Source organism: Pleurodeles waltl, chromosome 9 (genome assembly GCF_031143425.1).
Source record: "Pleurodeles waltl isolate 20211129_DDA chromosome 9, aPleWal1.hap1.20221129, whole genome shotgun sequence".
Lineage (NCBI taxonomy): Eukaryota > Metazoa > Chordata > Amphibia > Caudata > Salamandridae > Pleurodeles > Pleurodeles waltl.
Window position 1 is genome coordinate 100,789,481 of NC_090448.1, and position 26,376 is coordinate 100,815,856.

Consider the following 26,376-nt stretch of genomic DNA (forward strand, 5'->3'; position numbering starts at 1 on the left):
ACATGTACTCTGATTTGAGCCACTAGGAAACACAACACACAGTTGTGACCTTCATGTGAGCAAACTACATGTGCATCTCTTTACAGACACCTTTACAACCAGGGACATTGAGTCACTGCCTACAGTCCAAACAGGCAACTAACATAGCACAGACCACACTGTAAGACTTAAATGACAATGAAAGGGCTAGCATTGGTGTCACCGAAAGTGTATTCTATGTGGATGTGTGGAAATGTGGTCTACATAATGGAATCTCATACCACTTCTTCGTGGGTTTGTGTTGTATGTACTGGTAATACAGGAAACATCTCTTACCATATGTGACACTCCTACAGTGATGACATTCAACATACCTAGGTCTGTTTGGTCTGATTGGTTGCATGTAACAAAGCTAGTGATTCACTTGTCATGATCTACCCTGCATTAACCAACTATCTGCACTGTGGCATTGTGCATTGTGCATTGTGCATTGTGCATTAGGCCTGTGCTATACAAACATGACATCTGGAAAGATGACAGCAAACATGTGGGAGTACCGGGCCTGTCATTAAGCAATGACACACATTGATAGCGAGAGTCAATGTGAATAAGTATCACGTCAGGTGGTTACCTCAGTCCATATTCATAATGTAGTGAATGTAAACACATTCAGGCTAAATCTTGCTTCTGAAGAGTCCTTTTGGCCACATCCAAGGATCGGACGTTATACAGGGAGTGGGCCTAGTGCCTCAGTTGCATACCCACAGTTACTTAAAACGTGATAGAAAGAATAATGATACAAAAGTGCATGAAAGGTGTTAAATTGGATGGTGAGAAAGAGTGGTGCCTTATCTATCATTTTTTTCAAAAGCAGTGGCCTCTGGTCCCTTTCTTGCAGTGGAGAGGCAAAGGATCATGATCTGGGAAGTGGGATGTTTTATAGTGTGATTTGCATATGTGTCCACTGGGCCAATGCATGTCAGCTTTGTAGTTTTTGAATTCATCCAATTGGCATTTGTCTGTTGCTTTGCTGAATGTGTACTGTGGCAGATGAGCAGAGTCAGCTTATGGCCGCAAGGAGACTGCCACATCTACTGTGTTTTTGTAATGGGCACAGCAGTTCCACGTGGCCATGAAAGCGATGGAGTGCGCATTGCCAATATTGCATTTCCACACGCACTCTGCCGGCAGCCATTTGTTTCGGCAGTTGGTGGTTCAGGCTGCATACATCGTAATATGGCAGTCTGTAGATTGCCATCACTGCTACGGTCTTTTTTGGACTGGCCTTGGTGGTCTGGCAGTCCGACCGCTAAACTCATAATCAGGCCCTAAGTCTATTGTACTAGTACTACTAATATGAAATAGTTCTGCATGTGAATGAAATGCATTTTTCAAAAATTTTGCAGCTACTTTTTCATATTTAACAAATTATTTTGAAAAATTAATAACCTTTGGTGAATCCATATAAATTGCCTTTTTAGGGACAAAGTACAAAACCTCACTTTAATCTCTTCTTCAGTCTATCATATGGTGATCTTGGGCAATTTACACTGTTTACGGATTATTCATTGTCAAGCACAGGATAAGATATTTTTCAAGGAAAGAGCTAACTACATTGTAACACAATTTACAAATGCTTGTTTTCCTCTCTGATGTGTAATGCATATGCTTAATTTATGACATCTGTTGCAACTTGTTGAATGCTTTTGTATGTTTAGCTACACAATAATTATATTTTCCTTCTGCAACTGTGCCTTCATTGAAACACATTTAATACGGGATAAAAACGAATTTCCTTATGGGTCCTTGTAGCCAATAGGGTCATGATTTGAATGGTGCAGCAGGGGCAATGGCACAAGGGCTAATCGCTCTAAGGAGCCCACTAAACACTGAGGTGGTCATTACAACTCTGGCGGTCGGTGTTAAAGCAGCGGTAAGTCCGCCAACAGGCCGGCGGTAACAAAAATTGAATTACGACCGTGTCAGAAACCGCCAACATAGAATGCCACTTTAACACTCTGACCGCCACAGCGGTACAAACAAACAGCTTGGCGGTCACCGCCAACAGACAGGCGGAGTACAATGTACCGCCCACAGTATCACAACCTACCAATCCGCCACCTTTTCCGCGGCGGATTCACCGCGGATAAAAACACGGCGGAAACAGGACTTCGAAGGGAAAACGCTCACCTCTACACACCCCACGAGGAATCCGGACGCCATGTAACCCGAACTCCACATCCTGTCAGCCCTTATCTTCTTGCTCCTCTACCAGGAGCACGAACGCCTGCGGCGAAGACCACGGTGAGTACTGCACCTACGACACAGGGGAGGGGGAGGGAAAAAACAGACACACACACACGCAACACCAAACATCCCAACCCCCACCCTCACCCACGACAACACACACACTAATACAGCATGATACATTACAGTTACACCCCCCCACCCCCCGAAAGAATGCGAAGACAAAAGGAAATGAGTGAAACCATTAAACTCCAGTACGCAAAAATATATATAAACACTATAAACAAAATATACACCAAGATTAGTAGTCCAGGTAGTGCTCCATTGAAGTCCGTGAAACACTGGGCCCACACGGTATGGGCGAGGCCCACACTCAATCCCTGAAATGACGGAGAGAACACTGCAGGGGCATCAGATAGCAATAAAACAGGCACCTCAGGGGGAAGGGAAAGGGGGGGCACCTCAGCCGGTTGAGGGCACGACGCCAAATCCACGAGGGGGCCACATGCCCACTGTTCCATCCTGGAGAGTGCAAAGCCACAGTCTCTCAAGTCTCTACAGTGGGTGGGTTGCCCACTGTTCTATCCTGGGGAGTGCAAAGCCACAGTCTCTCAAGTCTCTACAGTGGGTGGTTTGCCCACTGTTCCATCCTGGGAAGTGGAAAGGCACAGTCTCTCAAGTCTCTACAGTGGGTGGGTTGCCCACTGTTCCATCCTGGGGAGTGCAAAGCCACAGTCTTTGAAGTGGATAACAGTCTCCAATGGTTCTGGAGGGGGTTTTGTGCCCAGAGTGCTTCATCCTGCCAAGGACTGAGGTAGTGGATGTGATACTCCACTGGTTCTGGAGGGGGCTTTGTGCCCAGAGTGCTTCATCCTGCCAAGGACAGAGGTAGTGGATGTTTGTTTCCACTGGTTCTAGAGGGGGCTTTGTGCCCAGAGTGCTTCTTCCTGCCAAGGACAGAGGTAGTTGATGTGATACTCTACTGGTTCTGGAGGGGGCTTTGTGCCCAGAGTGCTTCATCCTGCCAAGGACAGAGGTAGTGGATGTTTGTCTCCACTGGTTCTGGAGGGGGCTTGTGCCCAGAGTGCTTCATCCTGCTCGTGACGGACTCAGTAGCGTCAGTGCCCTTAGCGCTCATGGGCCAGCAGTGCTTGTTGCAGCTGTGTCATTGGCAGCGGTGCTTGTTGCGGCGGTGCCCTGTTCAGCGGTGCTTGTGGCGGCGGTGCCCTGTCCAGCGGTGCTTGTGGCGGCAGTGCCCTGTTCAGCGGTGCTTGTGGCGGAGGGGTCCTTTGCAATGACTCAGCTGCTGGAGGTCCTGTCTGGCCCAGCGGGGCTGGTGCTGCCGGTCCTGTATGGCCCAGCGGGGCTGGTGCTGCCGGTCCTGCCTGGCCCAGCGGGGCTGGTGATGCCGGTCCTGTCTGGCCCAGCGGGGCTGGTGCTGCCGGTCCTGTCCTGGGCAGCAGGGATGGTGCTGGGGGTGGCCTCCTGGGCAGCGGGGATGATGGCGGTGGCCTTCTGGGCAGCAGGGATGGTGCTGGCGGTGGCCACCTGGACAGCAGGGATGATGGCGGTGGCCTCCTGGGCAGCGGAGATGATGGCTCGGCCTCCTGGGCAGCGGGGATGATGGCGGTGGCCTCCTGGGCAGCGGGGATGATGGCCGTCTTCTCCGCCGTGCTGCTCTTTCCAGCCTTGCTGACTTTCTTGTGGCCCTTCCCCACCTTGGAAGATGTCGCAGCTGACTCCACACTCCCATCTCTACCACTGGGAGCGGCTTTTGTGGCTGGAGTCTTCCCCCTCTCCCGCCGGACAGTGGCCAACTTTTGATGCTTAACAGGTGGGGAACTGTCCGTGCTGTGGCTCCGTGCCATACTGGCTGCCCTGCTGCCCGGTGCACTCCAGATTCCGGTGACTACAGGCACCACTGGTCCCGGAGATGTTGTGGCTGAGGTGCTAGGTTGGGACCTGGAGAGTCGGGCGCGAGGAGACTGAAGGGGTGGGGGAGGTGAGGGAAAGAGGTCAAGGTTGGCCAGGAAACGTTTCTTGGGAACACTGGGACGGGTAGCTGGAGAGGGTTTGGGAGTGGAGGAATAGGTTGTGGTTGTAGGAGGTGTTCGTTTGGTGACTTTTGGTGAAGGTGCATGCGCTGGAGGCTGTCGTGAGGTGGATGGCTGTTGGGTGGGTGTGTGCCTGCGTTTGTGTATCTTGGGAGGTGGCGTCACAGACACACTGGGAGAGGACACAGGGGACGTGTGAATGGCAGTGGGGGTGGTGACTGCAAGTGAGCGGGGTGTGGTGGTGTGTGTGCTGGTGATGGAAGTAGTGGCTGTAGATGTAGTGCATGCAGGTGTGAGTGGAGACGAGACTGGGAGGGAGGAGGGAGCGAGGAGGAGGGGGACACAGTGGAGGCAGTGGATGTTGGTGTATCTGCATGTGTCTGATGCTTGTGTGAGTGCCTGTGGGATGTGTGGGGCTTATGTATGCCAGAGCTTCCCTTGTGTGTTGAGGTGTGTGCATGCTGGTCTGAAGGTGTGCTTGGGATAGGCTGAGGTAGAGGGGATTGGGTCTGGGTGGAGGAAGTTGGAGGGGGAGGCTAGAGACAGGGACAATGGCTGCCATCAGTGCTGAGGCCAGAGTCTGAAAAGCTCGCTGAAGGGCTGCCTGACCAGAATGAATTCCCTCCAGGAATGCATTTGTTTGTTGCAACTGCCTTTCTACACCCTGGATGGCATTCAAAATGGTAGACTGCCCAACAGTGAGGGACCTGAGGAGGTCAATGCCCTCCTCACTGAGGGCAGCAGGGTTGACTGGGGCAGGGGCTGAGGTGCCTGGGGCGAAGGTGATGCCCACCCTCCTGGGTGAGCGGGCACGGAGCAAAGGCTGAGGGGCTGCTGGGAGGGCGGTGGTGGTAGGGGGTTTGGCGGCTATACCTGTAGATGCGGGGCACAGATGTTGCCGCCACCACAAGGGAGCTCCCATCAGAGGACGAGTCCGTGTCACTGGTGTCAGCTCCTGTCACCGCCGTGGAGCTCCCCTCGCCCTCCGTCCCACTGGTGAACTCCGAGTCTGTTGTCTCGCCCTCCAGGGCCATGTGGGATGCCGGTCCCTCCTGCTTCAGTGCCACTGCTCCTCCACCTGATGATGCTAATGCACAGAAGAACAGGGAGACCACAAAAAGGGGGGAGGACGACAGAAGAAAGACATGTTGAGTGCATGCATTACCGCTACCGTTGGCGGACACGACAGACACAGAAGCCGCCTGCACTACGCCGCGCACTTGGGCTCCACTGTTCAATTCCTGGGACTTGGCCTACAAGGCTATGGCTGACATCTGCACACATGGATGACACAGGAGTCTGACTAGGTGTACTTGGCACTTGGAAAGAAGGGGACCTAACTAGCAAACTCGCCCTGGCCTAGGGAAACTCACAGCCCACCTCCCCCACCCAGACACCTCCACTGCGCGCAAAATCAGCAGAATGAGAGTGTACTCACCCCCTTGTGGCTGCTGTGATGCCCTCAAGCGCCCATCCAACTCCGGGTACGCCACTGCCACGATCCTCAACATCAGGGGGATCATGGTGCGAGGGGCACCCCTCCCACATTAGGAGGCCATCCCCAGCTGGGCCTCCGCCGTCTTCTTGCTCCATAGGCGAATGTCCTCCCATCTCTTATGGGAGTGGGTGCTCCGTCTGTGGTAGACCCCCAGGGTCTTCACCGTCACAGTCATTGGCCCCCATCCCTACCCTTGCCATCTGTCGTTTCATGCACGCCTCAATCTCCCCCACCCCCATCTTTCATCCACCCCACTCCACACATGCATAGCCCATACAGCATGTTCCCCGTGTACTTACCTGTTTGTCTGGAGGACGGTAGAGTAGCATGTACTGGGTGAGGACCCCATCCACGAGTTCCTCCAACTCCTCCGATGCGAAGGCAGGGGCCCTTTCCCCAGACGCACGAGCCATTGTCTCTTCCAGACCGAGATCACAGCAGCACTTGCAGTGTAGGTCCTCTCCTGTCGAAGATCAAGTATCGAGTGATTGACATACATTGTCATTGGCTCATGGGACTCATAGGGTCCAATGTTAACCAATGCAGAATTGCGCCGCGGTCTTCGACCGCCTTTCGCAACGGTGTACAACGCCAGCGCAGTTACCTCACATCCCATTGTCCCACTTTACAGGTCAGGCAGCCGCCATTTCAGGGGCCCACATGGCTTAATTTTTAACTGCATCACACATACCTAGGCCTTGCCTCAACACTCATACAGGGCCAATTTCGGATTAGGATTTGAGTTCTGTATAAGCTGTGGGTACATACCTCTGAGTTGGTTGACTATGTGCTCGCTGTTGTCCTTCATAGGCACCGTCCACTGGGATATGTGAGGAGATGGCGGCATCCTCAGGTGTACAGACCGCTGGTGGACCTGTCGACAATGGAGGAAAGACATGTGATCATCACCTACAGGCTTAATCGTGCCACAATCCAGGAACTGTGTGCCCAGTTGGAGCCAGACCTGATGTCAGCTATCCGCCATCCCACAGGAATCCCCCCTCAAGTGCAGGTGCTGTCAGTACTCCATTTCTTTGCAAGCGGGTCATTTCAAACAACAGTGGCCATAGCATCAGGGATGTTCCAGCCTATGTTTTCCAGCGTGTTGTCCAGAGTGTTGTCTGCCCTGCTGAGACACATACTTAGCTACATCGTTTTCCCTCAGGGGGAGGATTTGCCTACAGTGAAAGGTGACTTCTATGCCCTGGGACATATCCCCAACATCACAGGCGCCATTGATGGGACACATGTGGCTTTGGTACCCCCCCGCAGGAGTGAACAGGTGTACAGAAACCAGAAGAGTTAGCATTCCATGAATGTGCAGATGGTGTGTTTGGCAGACCAGTACATCTCCCATGTGAATGCCAAATTCCCTGGCTCAGTGCATGACACTTACATCCTGCGGAATAGCAGCATCCCTTATGTGATGGGTCAACTCCAGAGGCACCATGTGTGGCTATTAGGTGAGCACCTGGAAGCAAGTCAGTGGGAATGGTTTACTGGGTCTGGGGATATCCCTACAGGTTAGTGTGTGTCTAACAGTTGTCCCTCGCCATTTGCAGGTGACTCTGGTTACCCCAACCTGTCATGGCTACTGACCCCAGTGAGGAATCCCAGGATAAGGGCAGAGGAACGCTTCAATGAGGCCCATGGGTAAACTCAGCGGATAATAGAGCGGACCTTCGGCCTCCTGAAGGCCAGGTTCAGGTGCCTACATATGACAGGTGGATCCCTATTCTACTCACCAAAGAAGTTGTGCCAGATCACCGTGGCCTGCTGTATGCTTCACAACTTAACTTTGCGACTACAGGTGCCTTTTCTGCAGGAGGATGGTCCAGATGGCGGTGTTGTTGCAGCTGTGGAGCCTGTGGACAGTGAAGACGAGGAAGCAGAAGAAGAGGACATCGACAACAGGAACTCGGTGATCCTGCAATATTTCCAGTGAGACACAGGTAAGAATACAAACCTGCCTACTACAACACTACTACCTCTCTACTGTCTGTCGTTTTCACCCAGTGTATTGTCACTGAGTTGTCACTTTCCCTTTCGATTTCACAGATGTGGGTCCCACTGTGTGACATCTGCTGTGTTTCCTCATGGACTAGAGCTGTGTGACATAGGTATGTTGACATTACATTTGACAGAGCATTTTGGCACTATAATTACTAATACACTATTTTGAAATCACAGACTGACTCCAGATTGTTTTGTGCTTCAAGGGTGTTTATTTAAGTGCTCAATATTGAAGGGGGTTGTAAAATGGTGAGGGGTGATGGTGGAGGAATGTCCATGGCAGAGTCCAGTCTATTAGTCTCACATGTGCATTGCCCAAATGGGCATAGGAAGTGGAGCTGGGCAGTTTGAGGATGGACAGGGTGACAAAGTGGGACAGAAGGATGACATTCAGGGTGGTCTCATTTCTTGGCGGGGGTCTTGCCATCGTTCTCTGTCTTTGTCCTGGATCTCAGGGACCGTTTGTGGGGTGGTTCTCCCTCTGCAGGGGGTGGGGTGCTGGTGTGGTGGTCCTGTGGCGGGGTGTCCTGTCCACTAGCGCCGGCGGAGGTGCTGGACAGTTCGTAGTCCAGGCTAGTGTCAGGGGCCCCTTGTTGTGCCACAGTGTCCCTCCCGGTGTTGAGTACTTCCTTCAGCATCCCTACAATGGTGCCCAGGGTGGAATTGATGGATCTGAGTTCCTCCCTGAAGCCCAAATACTGTTCCTCCTGCAGGCGCTGGGTCTCCTGAAACTTGGCCAGTATCGTTGCCATCGTCTCCTGGGAGTGGGGATAGGCTCCCATGATGTTGGAGAGGGCCTCGTGGAGAGTGTGTTCCCTTGGCCTGTCCTCCCTCTGTCGCACAGCAGCCCTCCCAGTTCCCCTGATTCCCTGGGCCTCTGTCCCCTGAACTGTGTGTCCACTAGCACTGCCCCAGGTCCCTTTTGTTGTTGGGGTGGTGGGTTAGCCTGGGTTTCCTGTAGTGGTGGACACACTGCTGATTGACGTGTCCTGGGGACAGAGGTATGGGCCCGCTGGGTGGGTGCCGTGCTGGTGTTTCCAGAGGGGGGAAGCTCTGTGGTGGCCTGTGACTGTGTGAGGGGAACCGACTGTCCCGAGGTCCCCCGATGGGCCGGGCTGGTCATCTAGATCCAGTTGGACAGAGCTGCTGTCATCACTGTGGGCCTCTTCTGTTGGTGGTGTGGACATGTGTGGACCCTCCTGTCCGGTGATGTTGGGTAGGGGTCCTGCAGGGGTATAAAAGGATGTTTATTACATCTGTGTGTGCTATCGTGAGCAATAGTTGGGTGACTGTGTACCCCAGTGCTTGCATTCCTGTGTTGGACCTTGTGTGATGGTGGTTTAGGGGTGTGTATGGGTATGTGCAGTGGCCATGCTTTGGTGATGGATGTCCATGCTTTGTTGTTGCATGCAGGGCTTGGTGTTAGGATGTGTGGTTTGTGATGTTGGGACATTTGTGAGGAGTTGGAGTGATGGGGTGAGGGTGAGGGCAGGGGTATGTGAAAACATGCAAGTGGGGTGGGGGATTTAATAGTTAAGATTTGACTTACCAGAGTCCATTCCTCCATATACTCCTGCAAGGCCCTCAGGATGCAGAATCGCCAAGACTTGCTCCTCCCAAGTTGTTAGTTGTGGGGGAGGAGGTGGGGGTCCGCCGCCAGTCCGCTGAACCGCAAGGTGGTTTCTGGAGACCACGGAATGCACCTTCCCCCGAAGGTCGTTCCACCACTTCCTGATGTTATCCCTATTTCTTGGGTGCTGTCCCAGTGCGTTGACCCTGTCCACTATTCTGAGTCATAGCTCCATCTTCCTTGCTATAGAGGTGTGCTGCACCTGTGATCCGAATAGCTGTGGCTCTACCCGGATGATTTCCTCCACCATGACCCTGAGCTCCTCCTCAGAGAACCTGGGGTGTCTTTGCCGTGCCATGAGGTGGTGTGGGTGATGTGTGAGGTGGTGTGTGTAGTGATAAGTGTGGTGATATTTAGTGGTGTGATGTGTGAGGTGCGTGGAAGTTCTGTGGATGATGGTATTGTGTGCCTGTGGATGCTTGGTATTTGTTTGTGGTGTCTCTCTCTGGCCTTCTCTCAGTAATTCTGGTCGTAGGGGTTTGTGGGTGATGTGGGTGGGTGTTTTATATTGTAATGGGTGTGTGGGAGAGGTGCGTGTATATGTATCAGGTTTGTGTATTTCGATTCTTCCAATGTGGCTGTGTTTTGTAGATGTGTGTGTATTTTGAGCGCGGCAGTGTGTACCGCCAATGGAATACCGCGGTTGAAAGACCACCGCGTGGATTCATGGGTCGTGGTAGTGTGGGCGTATTTCTGTTGGTGTGACGGTGGAGGATTTGTTTTCGCCAGTTTATCACTGACCTTTGGTGTGGCGGACTTGTGTAGGTGTCTGAATTTTGGCGGATTCCGAGCTGTGGGTCATAATAGCTGTGGCGGATTTCCGCGGCCGCGGCGGTGTGTTGGCGGTCTTCTGCACAGCGGTAAGCGGCTTTTACCGCCAATGTTCTAATGAGGGCCTGAGTGTTGCTATTTGTTACTACTAAACAAGCAGTCATGAGTGCAGTTGCCTTCCAGTCACTTGGTCCATTAATTTGAATGGTGCAAACGGTGCATTGACCAGGGGCCAAAGGCACTAGGAAACCCTCTGAACACTAATTATTGCTATATTTTACTACTAAACAAGCAGCCACAAGTGCAATTATCTTTCAGGCACCATGGCCATAATTTGAATGGTGCAGCAGATGGAGTGGCATACGGGCCAAAAGCTCTAGGAAACCCACTGAACATCGATTGTTGCTATATTTTACTACTACTACCCCCAACTCGGAAACAGCTATGGCCGATATCTCCGTGCTCCCTAGCGACCGTCAGCTGTCCCAGTGCTCCCTTTGACACTGTGTGGGTGACACCTCATCCACTGCTGATGCTGCGCTTCCTGACCCTTACTGTCTCCCTCACAGGTTTCCTCCCTCGCAGACGTCCTCTTCTCACCTACGACACTGGCACACCTTAAAAGTGTATGGATCACCTATTTTTCACAGTATGCCCAGCTTCTATTAAAAAAAAACACTTAAAATGTCTATGAAATATTTCAGCACTTTAGAAGAGCACCAGTTATACTGCACAAAGACCATTTTTTATGGCACTGGAGAGACTACATTATTTGGCCAGGATGTTGAGCCAACGCCAAGACTTGAACTTGCTCCCCTGGTTGGCAGCTCTTTCCATTACTTCACATCTTTACTATAGTCATCTGCAACATGTGCAAAAACATTGACAAAGACTATAGATTTTGCATGGGATGAAACCTATTGGCTTTCCAAATGCTTGTTCTGTATTATTATATATAATAAGGATCTTGAAATATATACCTTCAGGATGTGAGCTGTACGAAAACTTCTCCAACATTTGATTTTAATAAAATGTCTATGTAGAATGAACTATCCAGGTCATCCAAAGACTGCACATAACCGGATTGCCTCCTAGTTCACTATTGGCATTGCAGGGTGGGTAGAAGCATAAACGTTTCAAAATTCATGGTTGTTAGAAATGGGGTCTTTGATTGACAGTCAGGTTACCCCTGTTCAAGCAAGGACCCTCACTTTAGTCAGGGTAAAAAAGAATCACCCTCAGCCAACCCCTGCTTACCCCCTTGGTAGCTTGGCAGAGCAGTATGTTTAACTTCAGAGTGCTAGGTGTAAAGTATTTGTACAAACACACACAGTAACTTATTGAAAACACTACAAAATGACACAACACAGGTAAAGAAAAATAGGAAATATTTATCTAAACAAAGCAAGACCAAAACGACAAAAATCCACAATACATAAGTCAAGAAATCAGCTAAAAAGCAAAAAGAGTCTTTATGTATTTTAAAAAACACACTTACACTGTTAGTGTGAAAAATGTACCTTGGGTGCATCAAAAATAACCCCGCAAGGGAGAGTGTGTGTCAAAAAGGGCTTGCGATGCGTCGATTCCACTCACGAGCCGGTCCTTGCGTTTTTTCTCCTTTCGTCAGGTCGGGCGCGTTGTTCCTTCTCTCCGCAGGAGAGCGATGCGTCGTTCCGGTCAGCACTCTCGGGTCCAGACATGCCTTGCGTTGTTTTTACACGCCCAGTGGTACTTGCGTCAGAAATCCAGCCGCACGATGATCCGTAAACCACGCAGCGCAGGTTGCAATCTCCCAGCCTCCGTCAGCGATGCTGTGTGTTGTTTCTCCTGCTCTGTGCGTTGATTCTTCGGTCGCGTTTCTGGTGCGCATTGATTTTCCACCGCGGAGCAGGTGGCACGTTGTTTCTTCAGCCGCAGATCTGAGTCACGTGGATCTTTCCTCCTCACGGCGTCCTGTGCGTGGATTTCCTCCTCTTAGGCTGCCATCTTCTCCTTTCAGGGTTGCTGGAACTGGATGGGCACCACAGGGCAGAGTAGGAGTCTCTCCAGAGACTCCATGTGCTGGCAGAGAGAAGTCTTTGCTGTCCCTGAGACTTCAAACAACAGGAGGCAAGCTCTAAATCAAGCCTTTGGAGATTCCTTCTCAAGATGGAAGGCACACAAAGTCCAGTCGTTGCCCTCTTACTATGGCAGAAGCAGCAACTGCAGGATAGTTCCACAAAGCACAGTCACAGGCAGGGCAGCTCTTCTCCCTCAGCTCTTCCCCAGGCAGAGGCTCCACTTGTTTCCATAAGTGTTCCTCAAGTCTGTGGTTTTGGGTGCCTTTCTTATACCCAATTTTTCCTTTGAAGTAGGCCTACTTCAAAGCAAAGTCTCTCTTGAATGTGAAATCCTGCCTTGCCCAGGCCAGGCCCCAGACATTCACCAGGGGGTTGGAGACTGCATTGTGTGAGGGCAGGCACAGCCCTTTCAGGTGTGAGTGGCCACTTCTCCCCTCCCTCCTAGCACAGATGGCTCATCCAGAAATGCAGACTACACCCCAGCTCCCTTTGGGTCACTGTCTAGTGTGAGGTGCAACCAGCCCAACTGTCAAACTGACCCAGCCAGGGAATCCACAAACAGGCAGAGTCACAGAAATGGTATAAGCAAGAAAATGCTCACTTTCTAAAAGTGGCATTTTCAAACCCACAATCTCAAAATCAACTTTACTAAAAGACGTATTTTTAAATTGTGAGCTCAGAGACCCCAAACTCCACATGTCCATCCGCTCCCAAAGAGAATCTACACTTTGATCACATTTAAAGGTAGCCCCCATGTTAACCTATGAGAGGGACAGGCCTTGCAACAGTGAAAAACGAATTTAGCAATATTTCGCTGTGAGGACATTTAAAACACATTACTATATGTCCTACCTTAACCATACACTGCTCCCTGCCCTTGGAGCTACCTGTGGCCTACCTTGGGGGTGTCGTACATGTAAGAAAAGGGAAGGTTTAGGCCTGGCAAGTGGGTACACTTGCCAAGTCGAATTTACAGTTAAAACTGCACAGACAGACACTGCAGTGGCAGGTCTGAGACATTATTACAGAGCTACTCATATGTGTGGCACAACCAGTGCTGGAGGCCCACTAGTAGCATTTGATTTACAGGCCCTGGCACCTCTAGTGCACTTTACTAGGGACTTACTAGTAAATCAAATATGCCAATCATGGATAAACCAATTACATACAATTTACACAGAGAGCATATGCACTTTAGCACTGGTTAGCAGTGATAAAGTGCTCAAAGTTCAAAAGCCAACAGCAACAGGTCAGAAGAAATAGGAGGCAGGAGGCAAAAAGATTGGGGATGACCCTGCATAAGCAAAAAAGTCGAGCAATGTTTGAAAACTATTCCTTAACAAAAATATACTTGCACTGATTTAGTCTGATGCACTAGTAGTACAAAGATCAAACAGTTCTGCATGTGAATAAAATACATTTTCGGAATTCTTGAAGAAACGTTTCATATTTTACAAGTTTGTTGAAAATGTCTTTAAAAATGAAGATGGCTCAAAAGTTAAGTGCAGTACACCCTAGTTACTTTCTTTCTTTCACATTGATTCACTTGTAAATTAATGCTTGTCTGTTTAGAACACGGGCTGAATATAAATGTCAAAAGTGTGCTTGCGGCTCCAAGACTAAAGATCTACAGGGAGTTTGTAGCATAAATTATACACCACTGCCTCCCAGGAACTGTGCGATAACCCTTTGAAATTCTTCCACAACACAATTTCATCTGTCTACGAAAACTATGAATGTCAACCCTCTGCTGTAGACTGCATCAACCAGCTCACACCCACAAACACAAGCCTTGAACACCTTCTCACCCCCTGGGAACTCCTCACCACGAAAGACACTATCTCTATCATGAACTCAGTGCCCTCTGGAGCACCCATGGACCCTTACCCCCACCATGTCTTCAACCTTAAAAGCAAGACAATCAGGGACGAGTTCAGGGAGGTTATGAACACCTCCACCGCCACGGCCTCCTCCCCTGAGGGCTAGAAACACACTGAAGTGAGGCCCCTCCTGAAACAAACATCTGCCGACCCAACCGAATTGAAGAAATACTGGCCCACCCCCTGCTCCCCTATCCAGCAGAAGCCCTTGAGAAAGCAATCTACCAGCAGCTCACTCAACATCTATAAGAACTCAACCTCCTGGACCCCTTCCAATCAAGCTTTTGAGCTAACAAAAGCACAGAGACAGCCCTGACTGCAGCCACAGTCAACATCAGAGCCCTCCTAGCCTGTGAGGAGACAGCAGCCCTTATCCTCCTGGACCTCCTGGACCTGTCCGCGGCATTGGACACCATCTCCCACCACATCCTGAACAACAGACTCCACCACATGAGGATTCAAGGAAACAAGCTCAAATGGATTGCCCAATACCTCAACAGCAGAACCCAAAGGATCTATCTCCCACCGTTCACCTCAGAGCCCAAGAAGATAATCTGTGGAGTCCCCAAAGGATCTTCCCTCAGCCTGACCCTCTTCATTACAAACATGACCCCCCCAGTGGTCACCATCAGATCACAGAGACTCTACATCATCTCCTACACTGACAAACATACAGCTCATCCTCTGACTATCCAAAGATCCCTCCACCACAAAAGCTAACTTCCACAGATGTATAATGAACGTTGCAGTCTGGATGAATGACAGCTGTCTCAACCTTAACACTGAAAAAACAGAAGTCCTTATCTTTGAGAACAACACCTCACTGTGTACCTTACACATGGTGACCTGGGGAGCTCGGCACACCCCCTGCCCCAACAGACCACGCAGGAACCTTGGCATCACCCTGGATAGCAAGCTATCCATGAAGGAACACAGTTTCATCTGCCTGCTTCCACACCCTTAGTTTGCTCTGCAAGATCTTCAGGTGGCTTGCAGCAAACACCAGAGGATGGCCACACAGGCTCTTATCACCAGTAGACTGGACTACAGAAACATGTTCACATAAGAATCACTGCACACCTTCTGAAGAGGATCCAGCAATTCAGAACTTAGTGCCAAGACTCATATTCAAACTCCCCAGGAGTACCCACATCACACCCCATCTTAAGAAAGTACACTTGCTTCCGATCCAGAAGAGATGCCAGTTCAAAATGCTAACTCACACATACAAGGCCCTGCACATCGAAGGACCAGCATACAGCAACAAAGCTTCCATCTCCCTCGCAGAAAACCAGTGGATCCATTGAGCAAACAGCAGGGGATGCTCCTTCTCATACCTGGCAACCAAGGCTTGGAGCATCCTCCCCCTGCATCTCAGGACCATACCGTCGCTCCAGCAATTCAGAAGAGAACTAAAGACCTGGATGTTCGAATGATCATACCTCCACACAGCAGCATACAGCTCCAGCACCTCAAGACCCTCACAAGTTATTTGCTATGCTCTATAAATATTTGATTGAGTGATTGAGCAGTGCAAGCTTCAGTGCATCATAGCTGCAAGTAAACCATAAACGCTATAACGCAGTCAACACTGGTTGTGTCTTGAAGCTTTTTTTTATCTTTACTTTCAGCTGTTCTCAACATGGTCAAAAACATTGGCAAAGCCAATAGATCTCACATAGGCAAAACCTATTGGCTTTGCCAATGCTTGTTGTGTCTTTCTGTCTCTTGCTATGGGTCAAAGTCAGATGAGGAAAGGTATTTGTCATCCACAAAAATAGGTGCAGGTAGGTCTAACCTGGAACCACTGATCAAATTAAGTGCTGTACCTCGTAGCACCATGTGAGTTGGAAATTCTGTCATAGTCGTTGAAGTAAATCTTTCCTGTTTAATTATGACAGGTGACTTAAACTACTATGAAACTCGATGCTGACAAGTAGGCACTGCATGACATTTGTGACCAAGGCACTCCTAAAGTAATGAAATGCTTGGCATACAGGGCAAACCTGTAACAAAGCATTTAGGCCCATATTTATAGTCTCTTTGCGTCGGATTTGTGCATTTTTTTTACGCAAATTTGGTGCAAACTTAACTGCATACTTATATTTTGGCGCTAGACATGCCTAGCGCCAAAATATTGGAGTTAACAACATTTCCTGCCTGCGGGAACCTACCTTGCGTCAATGAAATGCATGGTAGGCGTTCCCGGGCAAAAAAATGCCTCTACGGCCCCAGCTTAGCGCCATTATTTAATGCCTGGGTATGGGCAGGCATAAGGGGACCTGTAGGCAGATTTCCATGGTCAAAGACCATGGAAATTGACCACATGTGCCCTTCCCTGTCCCCAGGGACACCCTCACCCACCTCCACGCACACCAGGAGGTCACCCACGGATTGGGGAACCATTCTCAGGTAAGTCCTGCACGGCACTGGCCCCAAGGGCATTTGTCCCCTGGGCCTGGCCATTGGGGTGGTGGGCATGGCTCCTGTCTTTAAGAAGACAGGAGCCATGTCCATGGGGCTTGTGTGCCAGAAAATGGTGCTACACTGCTTAGAGATTATTTTTTTTGCCTCTGAACAGTGTAGCGCCATCATTCGGCGCACAAGCCCCTTTTCCCCCTACGCCTTCCAGGCCCTGTTTGCGTCCTTTCAGAGGACGCTAACAGGGCCTTAGTGCCAGCTAGCACCATTCCATAAATATGGCGCCTGGCCGGCGTCTAGGAATGGCGCTAGGCGGAACTATACTTTTGCAACAAATCTGCACTAATGCATGTTTGCAGCAAAAAGTATAAATCTGGCCCTTAGTGTCAGAAGGAAATGGCAGTGGGCAGAAGGAGGTGCAGGTTTTTCACCCGAAGCAGATGGCAAATATAGAACCCAAACTGGACTGTGGAGAGCACCAGATGGAAGAGACACAAAAGGCCAACACTTATACTTGAGGGCAGCATGTATCCCCAAGATCTAAGAATCTATTTTTGCCATCTTTCCAAATCCGTGAATGTTACGTTTTTTGTTTTATTTTATTATTTTTTTCTTGAGCGGTAATAAATCCCTGGACTTCTTATGTAAGCTTAAAGGCGTAACATGAGGCATTTTATTCGACCCCCCTGGCTGGCTGCAATGCAACTAAGTAATTAGGAATAAAAATAACCTCAATAGAAGTTCCAAAAGTGTACTAATGTAAGCAATGAACCATCAGAAACTGACTCCTTGTAGAAAAGGGAGACATCTGGGAAGAAGAACTGGGATTTGCTGATAGAAAGGATTTGTTCAGTATTGGAAGAGCATGAAAAAGTCTACCTAGAGTCCAGAGTGTACGATTAACAGAAAACACTTCTCAGAACATACTATACACCAGGGAGGATGTAAAACACAAAGCTACAAGAAAACAACACATGCCGGAAATGCAATAACCAAACTGAATATTTCAGACATATGCTTTGGGCATTCCCCTATGAGAAATTGTTCTGGGAAGCCCGAATCTAGAGGCCTACACGGACATTGTCGGTCCGCTTAGCAAAGCATTCAGTTTGCCAGCATACATGAGAAAACTAGTTATCCAACGAAAAACTTATTTTTTTTAGCAGTAGCGGTAGGGCTAAAATAAATTCACTGTAATCGAACAAATATAACTCAATGTAAATATAAGAATGGTGCCAGTCAATGAGCCTTCAATCAACACTGATAACAAACATATTTCTGAAACAAAGGCAGAGTACAGATGTTTGATGAAATGTGCTTGGCATACTTGGATACATATAATATTTCTCATAAATGCCATGTGCCATACTGTTGGAAATGGCCCTCTCTGTAGGGTCACCCCCAAAACTTTTTGCCTTTTCCATCCATTTTTGCTTAATTCGTTTTTGCTCTGGGCACTTTACTACTGCTAACCAGGGCTAAAATGCATGTGCTTTGTTTTTAAAATGTTATAGTTGGCTTATCCACAGTTGACATATTTAATTTACTTATAAGACCCTAGTAAAGTGCACTATCCTGTAAATTAAGCCGAATGTTTATACTTTTTGCTGCAAAAAAGTATAGCACCAGCTTGCGTCATTCCTGAGCACCAGCTGGGCACCAATTTAATGGAATCCTACAAGCCAACGCAAAGGTTAAGCTAGTATCAGGAAAATGAAGTTAGCCGGGTGGGGGTGGTGGTATGGGGGAAGGTGGTTTTGCCTTGTAAAATGATGCTAGTCTGGTTAGAGGCAAGACAAATGCTGTTAACGAGCCCAGCGTAATTTCCTGACGCAAAACCATCCATACCACATAACTCCTATCTTATAAAAGACGGGAGTCATGCCCACCACCCCAATGGCCAGCACAGGGGACCATTGTCCCTTGGGCATGGCCATTGCACCCAGTGCCATGCAGGAGCCCCCTTGTTGTAATAAATGCTTACCTATACTTATCCTACTAACCTAGGATGGGGTCCCCCATCCTCTGGTGTCCCCCTGGTGTGGGTGTTCCTGGGGCTTGGGGAGGGAACATGTGGACCCATTCCATGGTGTTTCACTATGGAATTGGGTCCACAGGTCCCCTAAAGTCTGGTCTGACCCAGGCGTTAAATAATGGTGCAAAGCAAGTTTTGAACAATTATTTGCCCCCTCCTCCCACCCGTGTGTCATTTTAGCACGGGGGATAAATATGGGGCTATGGGGATAGCACAATTTTTAGATGGGACACCTACCTTGCATCTCATTGATGCAAAATAGGTTCATGCATCCAAAAAATGGTGCAAACTCCTATATTTTGACGTTAGACTTGTATACACATCTGGGGAGTGACAGCTGGGCTTTGTGCATTCCATCTAAACACCCACACACAAAGGGTTCTTAGGCGTGACTGTTAGGACATCCACAGCCAGATGAGCCATTTTGGGTAGGATGGGAGGGAGGTGCTGACACACAAAAATGGGCTGTGTCCTGTCCCCAAACAAAAGGCTGCATACCACCTTGTAGTAAGTCTGGAGCCACAGGAGGAAGGACAGGAACTCTGTGCACTTCAAAGAACTCTCTTTGAAGTCTCCATCAATTTAAAGGCACAACTGGGTATATGTACTGAACCGTAGATGCCACCAACTCAGTACACTTCTGGGCTCTGCCAGGAAAAAGGACTGCTATACTGAAGGGACTGCCACTCTGCTGGATTACTACTCTGCTGGACTCTTGCTGTGCTAATCTACTGCCTGCTGCTCTCCTTGCCTGGAAGTGAGAAGGACTGGACCTGCATCTCGCCAATCCCGAACCATAGTGACTCCAAGGGCTTGCTGGCTTGCCTCCTGATTTCTGAAATCTCAGGGACATTAAAGACTTCCTACTCACCTTCTACAACACCTGGACTTTGTCAACTGTGAGTCTTGCTATGCTAAGTGGTGATAATCCAATCCCGGGCTCTTAGAAGTGGCTATAAAGTGCTGCTCCAGACAAAATCAACTCATCGGTGCTGTTGCGCCACTTGGAACCAGCTCATCTCTTTTGACACTGATGCATCGTCACTGTTGTGAGGATCGAGAACTCTGAATCGCCAACAACACAGCACATTGCCTCCATTTCCAAAGCATTGTGGACTGTGCGTATCTCGGAACTGGCGCATCACCTACATCCTATGGATCTACAATGACACGTAGCCTCCTCTGCTCCTCGCATCTCCCTCAACATCAATGCAAGCAAACTACTGTTTCAGCAGGACAAGGGGGGTCCCTGTATCCAATCCGCACTTCATCGCGCTCCGACTGAACTTTCAGATTTGGCCCAGTGTAGGATGACCAGATAGCCCCAGGTGGCGCTTAATGCTTTTAAGCACCACATTTCAGTTTATTCTTTAGAAAATCATATCTTCAGTTCTACCATTTGGATTTTTGTTGTTTTGGTCTTGTTTGTTCATTAAATTAAGCTCTATTTTTCTAACCAGTTGTGGTATCCTTTTGCGTGGTATTTTCACTGTTTTACTCTTTGGAGTGTTTCACAAATATTTTACACATTGCCTCTGAAGCTAAGCCTGAATGCTCTGTGCCAGGCTGCCAGAGGTGAGCAGAGGTTAATTTAAGGTGTGCTTGTGATTTATCCTGACTAGGACTGTTGTTCCTGCTTGGACAGGGTGCATACCTCTGCCAACCAGAAACCCAATTTCTAACACGCATATTACAAGAATATCTTAAGTAACCTTCTACAGGAATGAGGTCTAAGGCGACGTTCCTTTATAAAGTCACATATCTCTGAGGTAACTTGCAATACAAGAAACATGTATCAAAAGATATTTTATTCCATATAATTTGGTCAGACCATTATCCTTTCTCCCAAAAGCCCATGTCCTTGGACCCTTTTTTTGTAATTTGACAGGCTTAGTATAGTTGAAACTATCTAAAATATATGAGGATTCTTTAGTGTGAAAATTAAAAATGCAGGGAAAGTAATTTGTTGGAAAACATTTTTAAGCATTTAATGTAAATTATGTTAAAAGCAGTGGTAGTGTAGATGCAATTTTAAGAAGATATTTGTTTTTGTGTAATTTATTTATGTATTGAGAGTTTTATATGGTACATACATGACCCAGGGGATATCAGAGTGCTGGACAATACACATAGAATTTACTATTTCCACATACATTTTAACAAATATCAGCGGTTACTGTTCAATTTTTGCAGGTTTAGTGATGAGATTTAAGGTTTGTAAAGGGTAGATGGTTTGCTCTCTGTGCCCAAGCATCCATTTGTTAGACTTCCAATGCTGTTTTAGGTACTATGTTCTTCCTCATACTTGCCAGTTGTTAATTTGCTTGGAATTTGTGAGGCTTCTTGGTATGGAAGTAGAGTTTTGTTTATCCTGCCTACCAGGTAACAGGCCCGTTATGTTTTAAGGTTCTAGTAGGTTTGGCACCTAGAGTTGATAAACTCATTCCCTCATGATACTAATATGTATTTATAGCAATAAGGATTTTATGCCTTTCTTGAAGTAGGCTGTTGATAGGGTTAGCATAGATTTACGGAGGGATGGAGTTTCATGTCCTTGGTGCGTTTTCCATTAATGAGCGTGTATATGATCTATGTTTTTGGCACTTTGGCAGTTCCAAGAGCTGTATCGGTCTTCCTGAGTGTGCGGTTTCTTCCTGATCTGGTCATTTCTTTGATAGATATTCCGTTTTTTTTGTGGTGCAAGGGCTTGTATGTGATGCTGTTTTGAGGGTGCTTCTACTAGTAATGAGCTCCAGCAGTCTAAAAAATAAAATCTCTGTCAAAAATGTCTCCTTTTTGCTACTGTTCATTTCCGAGGAAAGCAGCTCGGAAGTGTATACAAGTTAGATTTCATTTTCTCTGTTTCAACATCAGTTTTAGGTATGCATCATGATCTGTCTGCCTTTCATACTGTTGCTGGCAACAGGCATTTTGGCGTCACTACTCACCTGTAAAAAGTTATCACACCAGAGTAACTACATCATTTCTTATTACAAGGATCAACTGATGTCACAACAAACCTTTGTTAAAAAATTATAGGCACTTTTTGATATGGATTGCAAATTTCCAAGTAAAACAAACAACATGAAAACTTGAACTATAAAGTGTCCTTGAAAAATAAAAGAATGGAATGGAGATCATAAACCAAAGTCATCATTCCGTCTTCAATATTATGATTTTGCCCTGAAAGTAGACATCGAGACCTGTGCCCTACGCAGGTGAGCAAGGTGACATTACATAGATTTTAGTGATCTCACCAAGAAAAATGCATACACATGTGTGAGAAGGAGGTTCTGACCATCTCATCTGCATGGATTTTTTGTTTTTTGATCATCTGCTTTTTGACTTTTCACCATGGGGGAACCTCATAACCTGTGACTCACTCACCGTAAACTGATGATAAAATTGACTGCCCATGGTTACCGTCAGGACCCGGCTTTAAAGACAAGTCTGCTGCAACACAGCAAGGGTAAGAGGCCCATGGCTGGTTACACGTGAGCATGTGTGTCCACACGCATGTGTACACGTGTGAGGGCTGCACATGGGAGATTCCTGTGGTGCGCCGCCCAGTGACTTCGCACAGTAAACCTGGCACATGAGGGACTATAAAGAGTGGGTAGTAATAGGAATAGGCCTTATAATGTGGGTGTGCACATGTAGGGGAAGTTAGTGTGCTTTACTGTCTTGACTATAGTGACACTCCATTATATTCCTATGTGCAAGCCTACCCTAGGGAACAAGCTACAGTTCCCTAGGGTCCACAGACTCCAGAGTCGCACCAATGTACACTGTAATCTGTCTGAGAACAGCACTGCTGTGAAGTCCAAAAGCATATCTGTACAGTTTATGGGTCATCCAGGAATGTCATATTTTGCTGACTCAGTTCAGGATCAGAGCCCAGGCCTTCTGTGGCCCTGCTGTGCTTAGTTAATTCCTTTTCTCTCCAGCTGTGAGAACAAAGGCCTCACCCATCAAAGGAAGCCATTAAAAGTGCTTAAGTCAGCTCTGAAGGAGGAAGGAATTCAGTGAATTGCTCTGCATCAATCAGCCAGCTGTCATCCTGTGCCAGGAACATGACCTGCCCCAGTCCACACAACAAAGAATGGAGTCCAGACCTCTGGAGCCAAACCAGATGGGAGCTCCTTTGAAGATTTGAGGGGAGAATGCTCTGGCACTGATGTCCGTGAGGGATGAAGCTTGGTCCCCATGAGCACATGTGGCAAGTGACTCCTGGGTGATGTCATTTTGAGCTGTCCCAGAAGAGTGTGCAGGGAGGTTGGGGCAGGGGCAGAGAGATTATGTGGCACATCAGAATAGGCCAGAGGCCCAGCTTTGCTGGATATTCCTTTCCCCACTTAAAAGCTCCTGAGCAGCGGCAAGAGCTCTCTTGGATGTGCTTTTCGGCCAACCACTGGGACTGGAGGCTGGTGCCATGGACATTTGGAAGGAAGAAACCCCTGAATGCTCCCCGGATCCTGCTTGTAATGACCCTGGGACCAGCTGTGGAGACAGACTGGGCCTGCTGTGAAGAGGAGAGGCACCAAAGAAGAAATAATCGAAAGGCTGGTGCAGGGAGAAAAACCTGTGTCTACAAAGTTTGGCTTCTTTGAGGCCAGAAGGTTTAAAGAACATTCTCCTGGTGGCAATGACTCCCCACCAGCAGAGAAAGGAGACCAAAATTGTCAAAATCGGCCCAAAGGGGGCCAAGATATGCCCTTGTGAAGTTGGGTGACCTCTGACCTTTTTCAAGGCACCGGTGACGAAGCTGGAACTTTGCTGCCATTTCCAGCCATGCCCCTGGGCTGGGCCTGTCAAAGCCCAGCTCACCTGAGTTCTTGTTCAGTTCTGATGGAGGTTGAAGACAATCCGACCCCACCCTGAAACTGCTTGTTCCAGCACACTAGTTTTTAAAACAGTGCACTAAGAACAGAAGCTCAAGGGAAGGGGGGAAGTGGATAAAATAAAAAAGAGAGACAACACCGTTCTTGCGTTTCCACTGTTGAAGTGCTGCCCAAATCTGCGGCCCTTTCTGACTTCTGTAGAAACTGGTGCCTAATGAAACATAAACAAAGAACAGATAAGTGCAACCTATTCCCAAATGGGTTCCTGACTATCCCTTTATTTATTAGAAATTCTCTTCTAAAAGTACCTCTTGGATCCTGGTCTCTAGTTTCCAGGTTTGGAATGTGTTACTGCTCTGGGATCTGTTTTCTATTACTGTAAAGCTTCTAAAACATTAAACAAATACCGTTATCAGAATTACCAATATCAAACATTCATCATAATATAACTAAAGCCTAAATTCCCAATAGCAGACTCACTTTTCCCATATTTCCAGAATCTTTTATAAAACAAATACTGTACTTTTACATCAAAATACAGCATGTAATTTGTGCAAGTCCTTGATTTACTGTTTGCCTTGCTGTTAATGGTTTCCACTGTTCGATTCTTAAAAGTTCCATGAGAAAAAACAATGTTTGCTTCACAAAGTTCTGCAAAATATTCTTGTAACAAAGAGTTTGAATCACAATGTTCGTGGAAGGTATTTCGTTTCAAATTGTCTATACACGAATCCAGAAATTGTTGTCAAAGTTCTTTCAGGTAATAAAAGGTTTTGCACTTACTTGTTGCTGGCAAGAGATACTGATCAGTCTAACCTTGTCTTCTTTCTCTTTTGCAGATTACTCATAGGAGAGAGGCTGAAGCAAGGAGGAACCAGAAACCGGAAGAAGGAAGAGCCAGAAGCTGCGCCCATTGAAGTCAATGAAAGTCTGTAAAGAGCAGGAGTGCCAGCGCCGAGGGATCTGTTCTCAGGTAAGCGGGAGGTAGACGAGCACAAGCACTGGGTGAGGCTCGGGGGATGCCTTTTAAAGACAGGGCTGGGTGTGGTTTGAAGGGCTGGGTGTGGTCCTCACATGCTGCACATGTTCTTGGAAGGTGTGCAGAGCTGGGTGTGGTTTGAAGAGCTGGGTGTGGTCCTCACATGCTGCACATGTTCTTGAAAGGTGTGCAGAGTTTCAGTTATTATACAAATGAGTTGGATTAACACATGGCCTAGGGAGGAGTATTTTAAAGAAGCCTTGGTAAAAGCAAGGCCCAATGTGTAAACAAAACAGCACATTAAACAACATACACAGAAGCCTAGGGGGGGGGAAGGTGAGATAACAAGAAAGGCTTTCAATAGTAAGTTTAAAAGGGAGCTATTACAGAACCCACTAGTGCAGTGAGAGGGGACATGCTCTTTGCTGTGTACAAACCCTAACAGTTGCCCCCCTCAAAGGCCCTCCTACAGGACGGGGTTTTCCTGGATTTTTTAAATAAAACCGTCTAATCAGCTGTGGGGCATGTACATATGATGCTGGTTCCCATGAATTCTCAGATTCATCATATCCTTTCCATTCTACTAAATAAAACAGACGTCCACTAATTCTTTTTGAGTCTTTTATGCTTTTCACTTCATATTCTAGATTTCCCTTAATTGGTATGGGTGGAGGTGGTGGTTCAGGTCGGGTTTTTGAGTTGTACGGCTTAAGCAAGGACACATGGAATGTAGCATGTACTGGATATTCTTTTGGTAAATCTAATTTTACTGTTACCGGGTTTACTATGGCAGTTATACTAAAGGGTCCAATGAAACGTGGTTGCAGCTTTCGGGATCCCTCTATGTTTAGGTTCTTTGTGGAGAGCCATACCTTGTCACCAATTTTATACATTGGGGCCTCAGACCTGTGTTTGTCTGCTTGTCTTTTCATGCTTTCCTTGTACTTTAATAAATGTTTCCTGGCTTTGTCTTGTATGTCACCTAACCTCGTTAGTCTATCCGTTACTGTAGGCAACAGGGAATCTTCTAACAAAATGGGTATAGCTCTTGGATGATACCCCTGCAAGAAATAGAATGGTGAGCAAAGTAGAGCTGAATGCTCAGTATTATTATAAACAAACTCTGCTAAAGGGAGAGCTTCCAACCATTCACTAGAATAATCAGCCAATAAACAACGTAGCGTTTGAAGTAAGGTTTGGTTCAGTCGTTCAGTCTGTCCATCTGTCTCTGGGTGGAAAGCAGTGGATAAGGCCACATCTATTTTCAGTTTTTCACATAATTTTTTCCAAAATCTGGAGTTGAACTGGCTCCCTCGGTCTGACACCACTTTGCTTGGCAAACCATGTAAACGCACAATTTCCCTTATAAAAATATCGGCAAATTCTGCCGCCGTGGGTAATTTCCGTAATGGTACAAAATGTGCCATTTTAGATAAAAAATCCACTATAACCAACACTGTTGTGAAGGATTTTACAGGTGGTAAACCTACAATAAAGTCTATGCTCACAGTGTGCCAAGGTTGTTTGGGTGTTGGCATTGGTATTAACAAGCCGTCAGGAGCCTTATGAGAAGATTTATGTCTTGCACAAATTGGACAGGTAGTGACAAATTGCTTAATGTCCTTTCTTATAGTGTCCCACCAAAAGTGTTTTTGCACATTTTCCAGGGTTTTTACCCAACCAGGATGACCTGCCAACGGTGAGGCGTGATGCCAAATTATCACCTGTGTTTGTAATTCAGAGGTGGGCACTAACAGCATGTTGTCGTGATACAATAAACCTCGTTGTATTGTGTTATGGGAATCCTTTAACCAATCCTGAGGTGCTATTTGCATGTGTGCATTATATAGATCTGTGATGAAATCCTTCTGTTGTACTGGTGCCAACAACTTTTGGGGAGGAATAATGGGTTCTCCTATTTTATCTTGTTTCATGTCTGAGGTATGTCCGTATCTAGATAACACA